We start from the raw sequence: 14,692 nt of genomic DNA on the forward strand, positions 1-14,692 counted from the left end.
ATTGACTTTTTACTGGAAAGGAAGCACCAAGAGCTAAGAGATTTACGAGAAACCTCTGGGACACGGAGTATTATAGTTAGGGATGAGAACTGGCTTCTGGTATTAAGCAAGCGGGAAGGCTAATTGGTAGAAATAATTGGGTCTATCCCAGCTGCTGCCCAAGCCAGGCAGTGTTAGGCAGGAGTCCTGGCAAGGTTCTTCTGCCTTTAGAATTTTGAATTTCGAAGAGATTCAGTGGGACTCATCTTCATATGTATTCATCAGCAGAGGAAACAACCATCTCACTAATCAAGATGGGAAGAGACACTTCCGAGACTTCCATTGACTGAAGTGGGATGTTTGACTTAAAACTGTTTTTATAAACTTTCATGGGGCAGAGAAAGATGGCTGGAAGGGATCTTGCTAGTTTGAGGGGATATTCTGCTCATGACCTGACTTTTTAATGGCTGTCACTCTTCCCCTTTACCACAGCAGCTTAAAAAGCCGTATTAGGGTTGGGTGGTGGTGGTGCAAGCCTTCTTTAATACCAGCACTTGGGAGGCAGAGGCAGGTGGCCAGCCTGGTCTATAAGAGTTAGTTCCAGGCCAGGCTCTAAAACTACAGCAAAGCCCTGTCTCGATAAAAAAAAAAAAAAAAAAAAAAAAGCTGTGTTAAACCTTCGGGTTTGGTTTCTAGCCATAAATAAAGGACATTGAGCCTATAATTCATGTTCCTAGAGAAGCTAAATAAGGTGAATCCAAAGACAAACACATAGGCATCCTCAGGAAGATTAACCTTCATCAGGCGATGAAAGGAGACAGAGACAGAGACCCACACGGGAGCACCAGACAGAAATCTCAAGGTCCAAATCAGGAGCAGAAGGAGACGGAGCACGAGCAAGGAACTCAGGACCATGAGGGGTGCACCCACACACTAAGACAATGGGGATGTTCTATTGGGATCTCACCAAGGCCAGCTGGCCTAGGTCTGAAAAAGCATGGGATAAATCCGGACTAGCTGAACATAGCGGACAATGAGGAATACTGAGAATTCAAGAACAATTGCAGTGGGTTTTTGATCCTACTGCACGTACTGGCTTTGTGGGAGCCTAGGCAGTTTGAATGCTCACCTTACGAGACCTGGATAGAGGTGGGCAGTCCTTGGGCTTCCCACAGGTCAGGGAACCCTGATTGCTCTTCGAGCAGATGGGGGGGGGGGACTTGATCAGGGGAGGGGGAGGGAAATGGGAAGCGGTTGTGGGGACGAGGCAGAAATCCTTAATAAATAAATAAATTTAAAAAATAAAAAAAAAAGAAGTTAAAAAAAAACCTTCGGGTTTGGCATTGTCACATGAGATTGACAAGCTCATTCTTCGGGTAAGGAGTGTTATGGCACAGGATGTGTGCTAGAGTTTGTTAACTATGTGGCGGGGAATGATGGGTTTCTCTGTGGATAATCTTTATTTTCACAAATGAATCTCTGAAGGGGAGCATCTTCCATGAAAAGTTTTTCTGATTTTGTGTTATGTGAAATAAATCAGATACATATAAATGACTGATAAATCTGACACCTAAAAAGGGATATTCAGGTTCACTTTATACCTATGTATTCCAAAGAATTAATCTTAAAGCCCAAAATAGCAGAGATTTTTTGAAAAAATTCTCTACATTAGAAAGCATGGCATTTTCCAACAGTCACAGTATATTTAAGATTGGTTTTTTCCTGTAACTTTCAAAACATTCGTTTCAGAAATGTTTTTTAAATTTTTTGAGTATTCGTATGTATAGGTGAATGGTGTGTATGTGTGTGTGTGTGTGTGTGTATGTATGTGTGTGTTATGTATTTACATGTGCCTGGAGGTCAGAGGGCACTGGATGTGTTCACTATCGCTCTTTATTCCCTTGAGACAGGGTCTGTCACTGAACATGGAACTAGGTTAATGGGCAGCAAGACCCAACAGTCCTCCTTCTCCATTTCCCATAGTGGGAAGCTTCAGTCATACGGCCATACCTGGCTTTACATGGGTCTTGAGGATTCAAATGCACATCTTCATGTTTGTTCGACAAGCTCTGTTAACCTACTGGGACGTCTCCCCAGCCCCATACATCGTAATATACTCTAACTGAAGAAACATGTTCGTCCTTCCTTGACATATTAAAATGGATGTCAGTGGTTACTTCAAGCATTAAAACACAACACTGAGACTGATGTAATCAAGAATCACGCCTAGAATGGAAACACCACAAGTGGATGGTATCAGTTTTTCAAATGCTTCTGTTTCTCCAAGTACTTCTGTGAACACGATGACACTCCCTTCTCACTGTGGGCATAATAGAGAGGCGGGGGAGGACTAAGGTCTCTCTACTGCTATTACTTTTTGTTGCTTGTTTTTTTGAGACAGGGTCTCTCTACAGAGCCCTGACTATTCTGGAACTTACTATGTAGACCAGACTGGCCTTGAACTCACAGATGATCTGCCTCTCAAGTGACGGGGTTAAAGGTATGTGCTACCATATCCAGTCTAAGATGATTCTTTGTTGACAATGGAGAACACGGGGCCTGGAGTGAGTCACTGGAACAGCTGCACAGTCAAGCCTAGGTCTTGCTGCTACATCTCACGTTACAGCGCTGTCAATGACCTTGTGTGGTGTGTGCGATGGGAAAGGGACCTAGAAACCTCCAGACATGTCTTTCAACGTTCAGACACCACCCTTCAACAACAAATGATGCCCGTGCTCTGAGAACATTGCCTTTTACCCGTAACCACATTATGTCAAAACTCTGGGTGGCTCTGCGTTCTAAAAGGATTCCATTTGCCTTCACAGAATGAACCTTTCAATGTCACACTCCTCTACCTTTGTAAATTGTGCCCTGATCCCCTAACAGACAGTTTCGGTCCAGTCAAACCGGTAGCTCCACAGCCCCCGGCAGAGGCCACAACTGCCCTCTCTTTGCTTGTATCGGTCTGACAGTAGTTCCATCCATCCCCACTTATGGAATCTCAACTCCCACTCAATCCACGGAGTCTTATCTGCCTACACCACCCTCTGCAAGTAGAATTAGGACACAGCTTTGCTTAATGTGAAGCACAAATGCCACCTACATGAACAGTTTTAAATTTTCTTATACTTTTATCAAAAGGCTTGTTAAAAAGTTAATTAGTGGTATATTTAATTTAATCTACTGAAAAAGACTATAATTTCAGTATGTAACAAAATAAAAACTAGTAATATCTTTTACACTCTTTTGTTATGTTGTATGTTTTATATTTAACAGCGTATCTCATCTCAGAACAATTATATTCCAAGTGATAAATGTCCATGTATGGATGGTGGCTATGATATTGCACAGCTTACATTTAGACCCTTCATTTTTCCCCCCTCTTTGTTTCTGTCTCTCTTTGTCTCTGTCTCTCTTCCCCTTTACCCTTGCTTTCCCTCCTTCTCCCTTCCTCCCTATCTTTCCTCTCTTTCTCTACCCCTACATGGGCAAAACTTTACTGTGTGTTGGAAAACATCTTATATGTTCTAACTTCCTCATCACCAGCATCATAAGAGAATTGAAGGTTGATTCAAAGTTAAAAGAGGCCTCGTTCAATCATTTGTTCAGTATTTAAAAATCGGTGCCACGTGAGGGAGTGTCGAGTTTTCTTCCACACGAGGCGTCTGTTATAATGGCAGACAAACTTTACATCTCAGGCAGTCCTTGAGATCTGTCTCCCTGTAACTTTTTTTTTTTTTTTTTTTTTTTGGTTTTTCGAGTCAGGGTTTCTCTGTGGTTTTGGATCCTGTCCTGGAACTAGCTCTTGTAGACCAGGCTGGTCTCGAACTCACAGAGATCCGCCTGCCTCTGCCTCCCGAGTGCTGGGATTAAAGGCGTGCGCCACCACCGCCCGGCCCCTGTAACTTTTAAAAGCCACTGCTCTCTGTGTTTTGAAGTGAGACAATGGCTGCCGAGGCCGAGTTTGTCATCTACAACGTGGTGATAAACTTTGGTGATTTCCCTGTATTTATTTATATTCAAGTTTTTGGTGAACTTCATGTATGAGATAAGTCATATTTTTGCCTCACTAATACAATGATTAAAGCATAAACTAGCTTATAGAATCTGAGCTAATGCTTTCCCTCTTGATTCTTTTTGTCTATCAGAAAACATGTAACATTTCCCCAGCCAACAAAAGAGCTACTCTCCTGAACATGATCATGTAAAGCCCATGTCACCCCTCCCCAAGGCTCGATATAGCTTGTACATAATGGCTAAATGTAAAACCGGTTTTCTTAATAATCCTCCCAACTTGTCTAGAATCAAAATTACTTTGATTTTAGTTCAACGGTTGATGAGTATTCTAAAAACAAGTCGGGCGTCAAGATCAGGCATGCAGAGCTCTCAGCCATACCTTACCAGGAGATGTGTAATCCTGGAGAACAGAAGTGCCTGTGTTGTGCGTGTTCTCATCTGGGTGTTGGAAAAATAATGCGCTGCTTTGAAGAAAACGAAGGTTGTGGGAAACAAAACGTGGGATTGGGATGAGTTAATCTCATCACTGAAGAAGTGTGAAATAACTATATTAAATAAACGTTTTTCCTGTTTTACACTTCTTTTTAAAATTGAACATTAAGAAAATCAAAAAAGGAAGGAATGTAAAATTTTCAGTTTAACGCTTAGTTCTGCTGTGTCCTCTTTAGAATGTACATCAGAGATTCAGCAAACAAAGCCAATTTTTTGATCTATGCAAGGAAGCAGAGAGAGTTTTCTAGTGTTAGAAAAAGAAGGGACTTACCATCAAGAGGACCAGAGGCCCTAGCGCTCTGGGGAAAAGGCAGGTCATTGTCGCTGGTGTTCCCGGTGAACAAATCCAAGCCTCTTGCTGCTGCTCCTCACCCTAGTGTCTGTATCCAAGGTCTGAAACTCCCTTCTGGCAGTGGTGGCTCTCTTGTCTGCTCTAGGACTCTCCTGGTGGCCTGCTAGTCTGTTCCTCCCCACCCCAAGCCAAGGATTGGTCTCAGCTGAAACGCTTGCATCACTGCCTCCCAGGTAAAAACCGAGACACACCTCAGTTCCTACAGCAATGGAATCCTTTGTTGGGAGCAAAATGAGATGTTCACAGGCTAAAGGCAAGAGTCGACTAGGAAGGTACCAGATGAATAACACATTAATCACGGCACGAAAGTGCACGAGCTGGCCCTGCCACACTTAAAAAAAAAGATCTAGTTGGTTTCTTACGGTCATAGCTAAAAACTAGAAAGCAGAAAAGGAAACAGAAAATCCCCAAACCTGCTTGTGGAAAAGTGCTTGTTTTAAGGCTGTGTGTGGGTAAGGGTGCATCTTAATTAATAATGTATGCTATTGAAAGGTCTACAAGTAACAAAGAAAGGAGCCATATCTAGCCACAATGAATACAGAGTTTGAATAAAATCAATTAGCAATAACTAGAAACAAGCAGCTCCATGGGTGCGCTGGGGTTTGAGGTATATGACTAATGCATTGCAGAATCTGCTTGTGTTGGCGCTGAAGTGACATCCTATTGTGCCTTTGTTCACTCATAACTTAGGGAAAGTAGATTGACTATCAGATAGGTTATCACAGTGCTCATTTAATTACTCTTTTAATTTCCCGAGGCAGTCACCATGACTGTCACATCGTAAGAGGCACCTGAACACCTGGACTGTACCCCAGGTTAGGGGACGGAGCTAGAATAGGCTCTTCACTGGTGTCACAATATCTGAAGGACTTGAGGAAGAATAATTTTATCTTTGAAATATTTATACATCATTTTAGAAGCATTTCGTTCTAGGTAGCTTATTCAATCCTAAAGCGTTTGGCATAAAAGATTATGTAGGCCAGGAGTTAAAAAAGAATCTGGTAGGAAACATTTTAATTTCTTTTAAATTGTGGTGAAATATTCAGGAATGTTACTAATGAAATTTTTAAAAATTGCACTTATAGTGTGTGTGTGTGTGTGTGTGTGGCCACAAGACAAGTTACAGGAGTCACTTCTCTCCTTGTTCCATGTCTCTGGTGGCAGAACTCAGGTCATCAGCCTTGGCCATGATGTCCCCATGTCTGAGCCATCTTTCCAGCCTTCCTGTTCAGGTACTTCAGGGTACAGCTCAGTGTTATTAAACACATTCATAGAGTTGTGCAACTGTGATCATTATTACCACCTATCTCCAAAAAAACTGTTGTTTTTTGACATAAAAATTTTTGTGAATTTAAGGTTAATGGACATAGACATTTTCACTTGTTTTATTGTGAATGGCCGCTTTGGTGCAGGCATGGGATAGCTGAGTAGGGCTGTGCAATTATACAGGAGCCCGTATGACTGCTGGGACAAATATATTAACTGTATGTCATATTCGTTTGCTGATTTCTGGGTGACACTATAAATGTGTGTGTGTTTGTGAGTATATGTGTTTGTATGTATCTGTGTGTATGTGAAGTAGGGCAGAGGATGACCTTGGGTGTCATTCCTAAGGTGCCATCTGCCTTTGACTTATTTATTTACTTTATTATTTATTTTGAATAGGCTCTCATTATGTATCTCTTTCCTGGACTGGCACTTACTATGTAGACCAGGCTGGTCTTGAACTCATAGAGATTCACCTGTCTTTGACTCAGGAGTGTTGGAATCAAAGGTATGTGTCGCCATACCTAGCCTTTCTTTTACCTTTTTTTTTTTTTTTTTTTTTTTTAAGATAAGTTCTTTCCTTGGCTTGGAACTTATAGAGTAGTAACTTATCCTGGGCCAATGGGTCCCAGGAATCTGTCTGTGTCTGCTTTACTAGCTCCCAGACTGCAAGCATGCTACCACTTCTGGATTTGGGATTATGGGGATTGGACTCAGGCTCTTGTGCTCACGAGGCAACCACTTTACCAACTGAGCCATCTCTCTAGCTCCATCATCCATTTAAACAGTATTTGTGACAAATCTGTTGGGCATTTGAGTCTGTAACAGAAAAATAATTAGTGAATCTTTTAAAGTCGACTTCTATCCAAGAGGTCAAGCTTGACATTCCTCGTAGAGTTTCCTCCATGTGATTCCAGCAAACGCATTTTATGCACTTTTGGACCAGCATTAGAAAGTGAGTGACTACTCAGCTCTTGTCAACACTGAAGGATAGAGGCACAGGACAAAGTCTGGACATGGAGAAGGTTGTTCTGTGCCTCAATCCTTGGGAGACTTGGGAGCACATGTTGGCCGCTGAGCAGAGATTTATCACATTTGCCAGTGTTTTGTGCAGTGATGATATAAGTGATCAAATGTTAGGGGCTCTCTGAATTTAGTGTTTGAATTTAGTTAAGGTTGTAGATGACGTTGGGGTTTCTGCCTCTACATTGTTCCCACAAGGAGAAATGCAGAAGAGCGACAAAACAGTAGTAAGGTTCATTGCAAAGCCCAAGCTTAGTTAGAAGAGTCTGAGTGTATTTTCCCGATTTTGATCATATGCTGACTTATATGTGATTTTGTTTTTGTGGTGAGAACCTTTGCCACCCCACTTTGTTTGGTTTTGTTTGAGACAGGATCTCACTAAGTAGTAGCTCAGACTGGCCTTGAACTCAAGGTCTCCCTGCGTCAGCCTCCTGTGTGCTGAGACTATAGATAGGCACCATATTCAGCTTGAGACTGGATTAATTTTCAATTAAAAAGCTAAGTTTCTTAAAAAGTAATGTGAAGAAAGCAAGGCTTTATGAGTAATATTCCAAACTTATTGCTAGGGAAGGAAAGACAAATCAAGTATGGTAGTTTTTTTCCCCCATAATTTAATATCTTGCAATTCTTTAGATTTTTCTTGAACTAATGACAAATGGATCCCCAGGCAGATGGGGCTCTCTGTGTTTTTTTTTTCTCTGTGCCTGTAACAGTTCCTTTGTATTTTATTTTACTATTCTGGGTTACATAAGACACATTTCATGCAAGTGTATAATATACTTGGGGCATGTTCCCCCAAGCCCTGCCATCTTTCTGTTTTCTCTATAACTCCCCCAGACAGTTTGACTTCTATGTAATGCTATCTGTGCTTATAGGATTTTATGCATCGCTATTAAATATAGGACCCACAGATGAGAGAAAACATGTGATCTTTCTCTTTCTGAGATTGATGTAATTGCCTTAATATGATTATCTCTAGATGAATCGATATTTTGGCAAATGACATACCTTCATCTTTCTTCATGATTGGAACATTTCACTGTGTATATAGATTGTATTTCCCTTATCTATTCTTCTGTTGATGGGCACAGGTTAGTTCCATGACTAAGTTACTGTGTAGTGCTTCAGTAAACATGGAAGAAATGCAAGAATTGATGTGACATCTTGACTTGGAATCTTTAGGGTTAATACCCAGAGAGGTGTAACTTGGTTATATGAAGATCTATTGTTAGTCTTCTGAGGCTCCTCCACTGACTTTCATAGTAGCTGTAAGAAGCCATACATCCTGTTCGTTGAAAGATGGGTGGCTTAGCAAGGTAAGGAAGCAGCCTGGTGTAGCCCTGTTCATGTGGCTGTAAAAGTGATCTGGATGGTGATTTTAGGTAGTGCTTCTTATACTTAGTAGGACTTTCTCTTTCTATTTAATTTGTGTTTGGAGTTAAAGAGGTTATGCACTCCCATGTGGTGCTGGGAATTTGAACTCCAGTCCTCTGGAAGAATAGACACTGCTCTTAACCATTCACTGCTTTCCAGTGCTTTCTGTTTGAGCAATGGTGTTATTACTCTTGAGATAATTGCTTGGAACCCCAGCCTAGCTTGAACTGGCTCTGGATCAAGAGACTGAAATCAAAATGAGAATCATAACAATAAAAATTAAAGGGGAACTTCATTGTATGTGTTGGCTGTGCCCCAACTAATATACCATGTGAAGACAGGAGAGGTTGAAAGTGGATCCAACATAAGCTGAAGAATTCATCTTCTCTTTGCTGGAAATTGAGCCTCAGAAGCGAAGCAATAAAAGTGAGCATTTATTCAAATGGGCAGAGTCTCCAGAAGTTTCCATGCTGCTTTTGAAGCTTGTTATCTATAGTAGCTCCCTTATCCATAAAGTAAGACACTAATTAGACTTCAGCTTCCCTGGCAAGCCTTTGCTGGCATTCATTGCTTCCACTGGAAACATGTATGCAGCTCTATGCCACGTTTACTACTTTTTTGATGTTTAATTGTGCTTGAGTGTTCACAAACTCATGAACTGAGATTAGTGTTGCCAGTCAAAAATGTACCTGTATTTTGATATGACTTGCAAAAGCATGGGTCTGTCTTTTTTTGTTATTCAAGGTAGTGGGAACTGTATACCTCTTCCATTCTGATCATCCAGGGGAGACATCCAGACATGCCAGGAAGTCTGACTGTGCTGCAGAAAACAGCGTGCATTTAATTAGTGGAAACCCAGCTGTTGTCCCAACAACGCTTCACATCCTTCTGTGGTTCTTAGGAATATTTTGATAGAAAGCATTATGTAATCTTCTCCTTCTCCTTCTCCTTCTCCTTCTCCTTCTCCTTCTCCTTCTTCTTCTTCTTCTTCTTCTTCTTCTTCTTCTTCTTCTTCTTCTCTCCTCCTCCTCCTTCTCTTTTTTCATGTATATGCTTGTGGTATCAAGGATTAAACCCAGGATTTTGCACATGCCAACTGAGCACCCTGCTGTTGAGCTACATCCAGACTTACATGCTAACTCTATCCCAGACTTCAGACTTCATTAAAAAAATTAATGTATGTTCTTTTAGTCTGATATAGTAATTGCTTTCTTGTGGGAATGTTTTGTAAGATAATAAAATGTGTGAGAGAGACTTTCCAGATGAACCTCAATGCAGCTTTAAAGTAAACTTTTCCTTTGTTCCTGTGACTTTTTTTTTTTTGGAGGTAAAACTGACAGACTTGAGTCATTTTACAAAAGTGTATATTGAAGTCATGAGTTCCTTTCTTATCCCAGCTACTTTAGCCAAGTTCTTAGCATCTGTCTCAGAGGTAAGGACTTACAACTTTGTTCTTGCTCAGGTCCCACTCATTAACATCCTACATACTATTTTTAAAAAGATGCTGTCTCCCATGCTGGGTGGTGATGGTGCACACCTTTAATTTCAGCACTTGGAAGGCAGAGGCAGGCGAATCTCTGAGTTCAAGGTCAGTCTGGTCTAGGATAGCTAGGGCTATACAGAAAAACTCTATCTTGAAAAACTATCAAAACAAAACAAAAACCAAACAAAATCCATATACAACTTTCTGAACAGAGCACCTATAGTGCAGACACTATGATCAACAATTAATAAATGGGAACTTATGAAACTAAAAAGCTTCTGTAAAACCAAGGACACCATCAATAGGACAAAACTGCAGCCTACAGAATGAGAAAATATTTTCACCAAATATCTGATAGGGGACTAATATCCAAAATATATAAAGAACTCAAGAAAACTAGATCTAAATACACCAGATAATCCAATTAAAAATGGGGTACAGATCTAAACAAAGAATTCTCAACACAAGCATCTCAAATGCCTGACAAAACAGTTAAAGAACTGTTCAGAGTCCTTAGCCATCAGTGAAATGCAAATTTATATTACTTTGTGATTCTATCTTACACCTGTCAGAATGGCTAAGATCAATAATACAAGTGACAGCTCATGCTGGAGAGGATGTGAAGCAAGGGGAACACTCCTCCACTGCTGGTGGGAGTGCAAACTGTACAGCCACTCTCAATATGGCGATTCCTCAAAAAACTGGGAATCTATCTACCACAAGATCCAGCTTTATCACTCTTGGGCATATACCTAAAGGACACTCCATCCTACCACAAGGGCACTTGCTCAACCATGTTCATTGTGGCTTTATTGATAATAGCCAGAAACTGAAAACAACCTAGATGTCCCTCAACTGAAGAATGGATAAAGAAAATGTGGTACATTACACAACGGAGTATTAATTAACTGCTAAAAACAATGACATTATGACATTTGCAGAAAATGATGGAACTAGAAAAAAAAGCATCCTTAGCAAGTTAACCCATACCAAGAGAGTCAAATATGGTATGTGCTCACTCAAAAGTGGATATTAACTGTTAAGTAAATGATAATCAAGTTACAATGTACAGACCCAGAGAGGTAAAGAGGAAGGCTCTAAAGGGTACACACAGATCTCTCTGGGAAGGAGAAATAGAATAGAATTTGTGGTTGGTCTGTGGGATGATGGGGACGGGAATGCGAGGGATCAGATGGTGAGGGAATGAGATGGAGAGAGGGAGATTCAGGAGGGATGGATGGAGTTGGGGAGTATTTGGGGTGGTGTGGAAACAGTGCAGTGGAAATTTCCTGGAATCTATGAAGGTGACCCTGGTGAGGACTCCTAGTAATGGAGTATACAGAGTCTGAATTGGCCTCTTTTGTAGCCACGCAAAACTTCCAGGGATGGGTTGGGTTGTATTCCCTTGAGTTGTTGATCAAAGGGGTCCCACGGAGATCCCTAAACTACCCAGGCTGATGCTAGGACAGAGGGTTATTCTCTGAAAACTGATAGTGGGTCCCCATTGCTGAGGACAACATTCACACAGCTTATTGAACTTAGAGAGGTAGTGCTGGTGCCCGTCTGGAACTTTCACCCTACATTCTGGTCACTTTTGTATTGGAAGGTGATCTGCAGGTTACTGAAAAAGAAACCTGGATACCAACTCAGCCACAAAACGGTCGACCTATAATCTGTTCTCCTTGCAGGATGTGCTGGGGCAATGGTGGCACAGAACTTGTCTAAATGGTCCACCAATGTCTGACTTACTTGAGGCCCATGCTCTGAATGGGAGCGCCAATTCCTGACACTGCTCGATGACCACGAACCAGACACTGGAGAGCCTAGAGATCTAAGATTGGTGCCTTGGCCTCCAGTTGTTATCGGAGAGGCTTCCTATGGCAGCATATGGAAGTCTGACATTATACAGAGAGTCTAAATTGGAGGTCTCCATTGGGTCCCTCCCCTTGGAGCTTTAGAGAACCCCATGGAAGAGGAAGATGAAATACTGTAGGAGTCAGAGGGGTATGGAGAACACTAGGAGAACATCGCCCTCTAAATCAACTAGGCAGAGCTTACATGGGCTCACAGAACCCGAAGCAGCAAGCAAGGGTACTGTGTGGGTTTGCACCAGGTTTCTGTTATGACTATTAGCTTGGTGTTTTTGTGGGACTCCTAGCAGTGGGAGCATGTGAGTCTCTGACTCTTTTACCTGCTGTTGAGACTCTTTTCCATTAGATTGCCTTGCCTATGAGAGTTTTTCCCTTGTCTTATTTTATCTTGTTTTGTACTGTTTTGTTGCTGTCTTTTGGAGGTGTGCTCTCCTATGAAGGCAAAACTAGAGAAAGTGGATCTTGTGTGTGGGGGCTCAGGGTAGTGGAGGGAGGAAAAACTGTGGGTGGGATATATTGTAAGAGGGATCAGTCTATTTTTAATAATAATAAAAAAAGATACTGTCTCCCTGTGTCTTTAGGACAGAATCTAATCTGCTTGATGCAACTTTAAATACCACAGGATCTCAACTTCTACTTTCTATTGGTTGAATGTACCCTTATCATTACTAGCAATTCTTAGGGAGATTTTTAAAAAATAATTTTTGTGAGTTAAATCACAACCCATTTCTAATACCAAGTGGAATATTCTACTGGCTCCTCAACTCCATAATAGAAGATGTAGTGACCACTGGTCACTGCCTGGGCTCTCTGTCACATCACAGATGCTGATGTGTGGAAGGGTGTTGTCTGTAAACATATGTCACATTAAGAAGAAGCCATGTAAAGGTCTCAGCTCTCAGTGTAGTGTAGAACCGCCAGCTCTGACATGACAAAGGCAGCGCGTCATACTTAATTCTTCAAGGCCTGTGCATTTTTTATTTAAGACTCATGTACTCCTGTCTTTTTACCCAGTGAGGTATTGGGCATCTATGTGTGTGTGATTAGTAAGTCCCCAGTGAATTTACAAAACCTGAAAGACTTGCACAACCAACTGGGCTCTGTGATTTTTCTATTGTCTCCTAACCAGAAGTTATGAGACACTTCCTGAAGTGATTAATTGGTGGGAATAGAAATTTCGAAAGGGTTTTTGTCACTTCTGCCTCTCAGAGGACAGAATAACACTAGCTCATGAGAACCCACTTTTCATTCTCCTGTGGTTGGGCAAATGACCTACAGCTTGGGATGTGTTTGGTTGGCCTTTCTCTGTGTCATCATCATTCTCCTGCTGTTGGGGAAATTACCTAAGTTTGGGATACGTTTGGTTGACCTTTCTTTGCATCATCATTGTTCTAGCCATTGGCATTAATGGCAGAACCCATCGTCTTATTTAACCTGTTCATGAATCTGTTAGAGAGATGGGTCAGTTACTCTACAGAGATTTTCTATATTGTTCCTCATTGCTTTGATTCCGACTCTGATTACAATCTACTTTCTTGGTTTAAATCTCTCCAGGATCGCAAGGGTTATTTAGTCTGAACATTAGATGTGACTCTCAAAGAGGGGTTTATAATCTTTGGTCCAAGACTGGTACAGATGCAGCAATATGTGGTTCCCTTTCTGGAAACTTAATCTAAGAGGGTGACAGTAGAGAAAACTCCACCTTTCTCCTTCTTCACTGTGACAGCTGCTCCATGAGTCACGTTAGGCTGAGTTTCTGATGCTTTAGTCAAAGGACAAATTCGATGGTTGTTTGTTCTTATCCCTCATCTTGTGCAATATAGTGGCTTAGCATTAATCTTCCATTCTCTGGTGCAGAATCAGGCTGACACATTCTCAAGACACCCTTTTATTGTTTTAGAAATAGAAGAGGCACAGTGCAGGCTGATCAGGCATCACTCGGAGGAGGTGTTGAGCTCAGGCTATTTAACCTCTAGGTAAGAGTGTCCCTGCTCTAAATGCCCTCAGCATGCAATCAATCTGCCAATGTTTTCTTATGTTTGAGGAGGAACTACATTTTTATAATTAGTGTTTTCTCAGGATCAAGGAGCTCTTCAGCATTTTCGCACTCACCACTGCATATTTGCATATGGTACCTCTCTTAGAAAAATTTAGTTCCAAGAAATGGTTAAGAGGAGTTGGGATAAATATTAAAAAAGGTACCTTTCCTGTAGTAATGAGAATTTAGATAATGACATAAGAAAAATAATCTATCTAGAATTTTAGCTAAAAATGATCAAATATTTGGAAGTAATTTCTCAAGGATGCACAGAAATCACCAAAGAAGGACATAAAATACAGGAAAATAATAGTCAGATAATATATTCCTCTATGAAACAAATTGCTGCTGTAAACAATTTTTTTTTTTTTTTTTTAGGAAGGTGGGAAAGGGGCGGCTGCTGGCCAGCACAGCTGCTGTCCTGCCCTCTGGACCTCAGCAATGAAAGTTTCTGGTCCTAGGGTCTCGTGGTAAGCTAGCAGCTGCCTATGGGCAGTTGGAAGTTCATTCGCGCCCATGCATAGTAACCCTGATGTTGGCATGTTCAAGGGACTCTCGTGCAACCTTAAAATGTTTTTTGTTAACTCGGGGGCTGGAGAGATGGCTCAGTGGTTAAGAGCACTGCCTGCTCTTCCAAAGGTCCTGAGTTCAATTCCCAGCAACCACATGGTGGCTCACAACCATCTGTAATGAGGTCTGGTGTCCTCTTCTGGCCTGCAGACATACACACAGACAGAATATTGTATACATAATAAATAAATAAATATTTAAAAAAAAACAATTATTTTTAAAAAAAA

The sequence above is a fragment of the Microtus oregoni genome, unplaced genomic scaffold (genome assembly GCF_018167655.1).
Source record: "Microtus oregoni isolate MIOR12 unplaced genomic scaffold, Mior012 000082F_ref0000272, whole genome shotgun sequence".
Lineage (NCBI taxonomy): Eukaryota > Metazoa > Chordata > Mammalia > Rodentia > Cricetidae > Microtus > Microtus oregoni.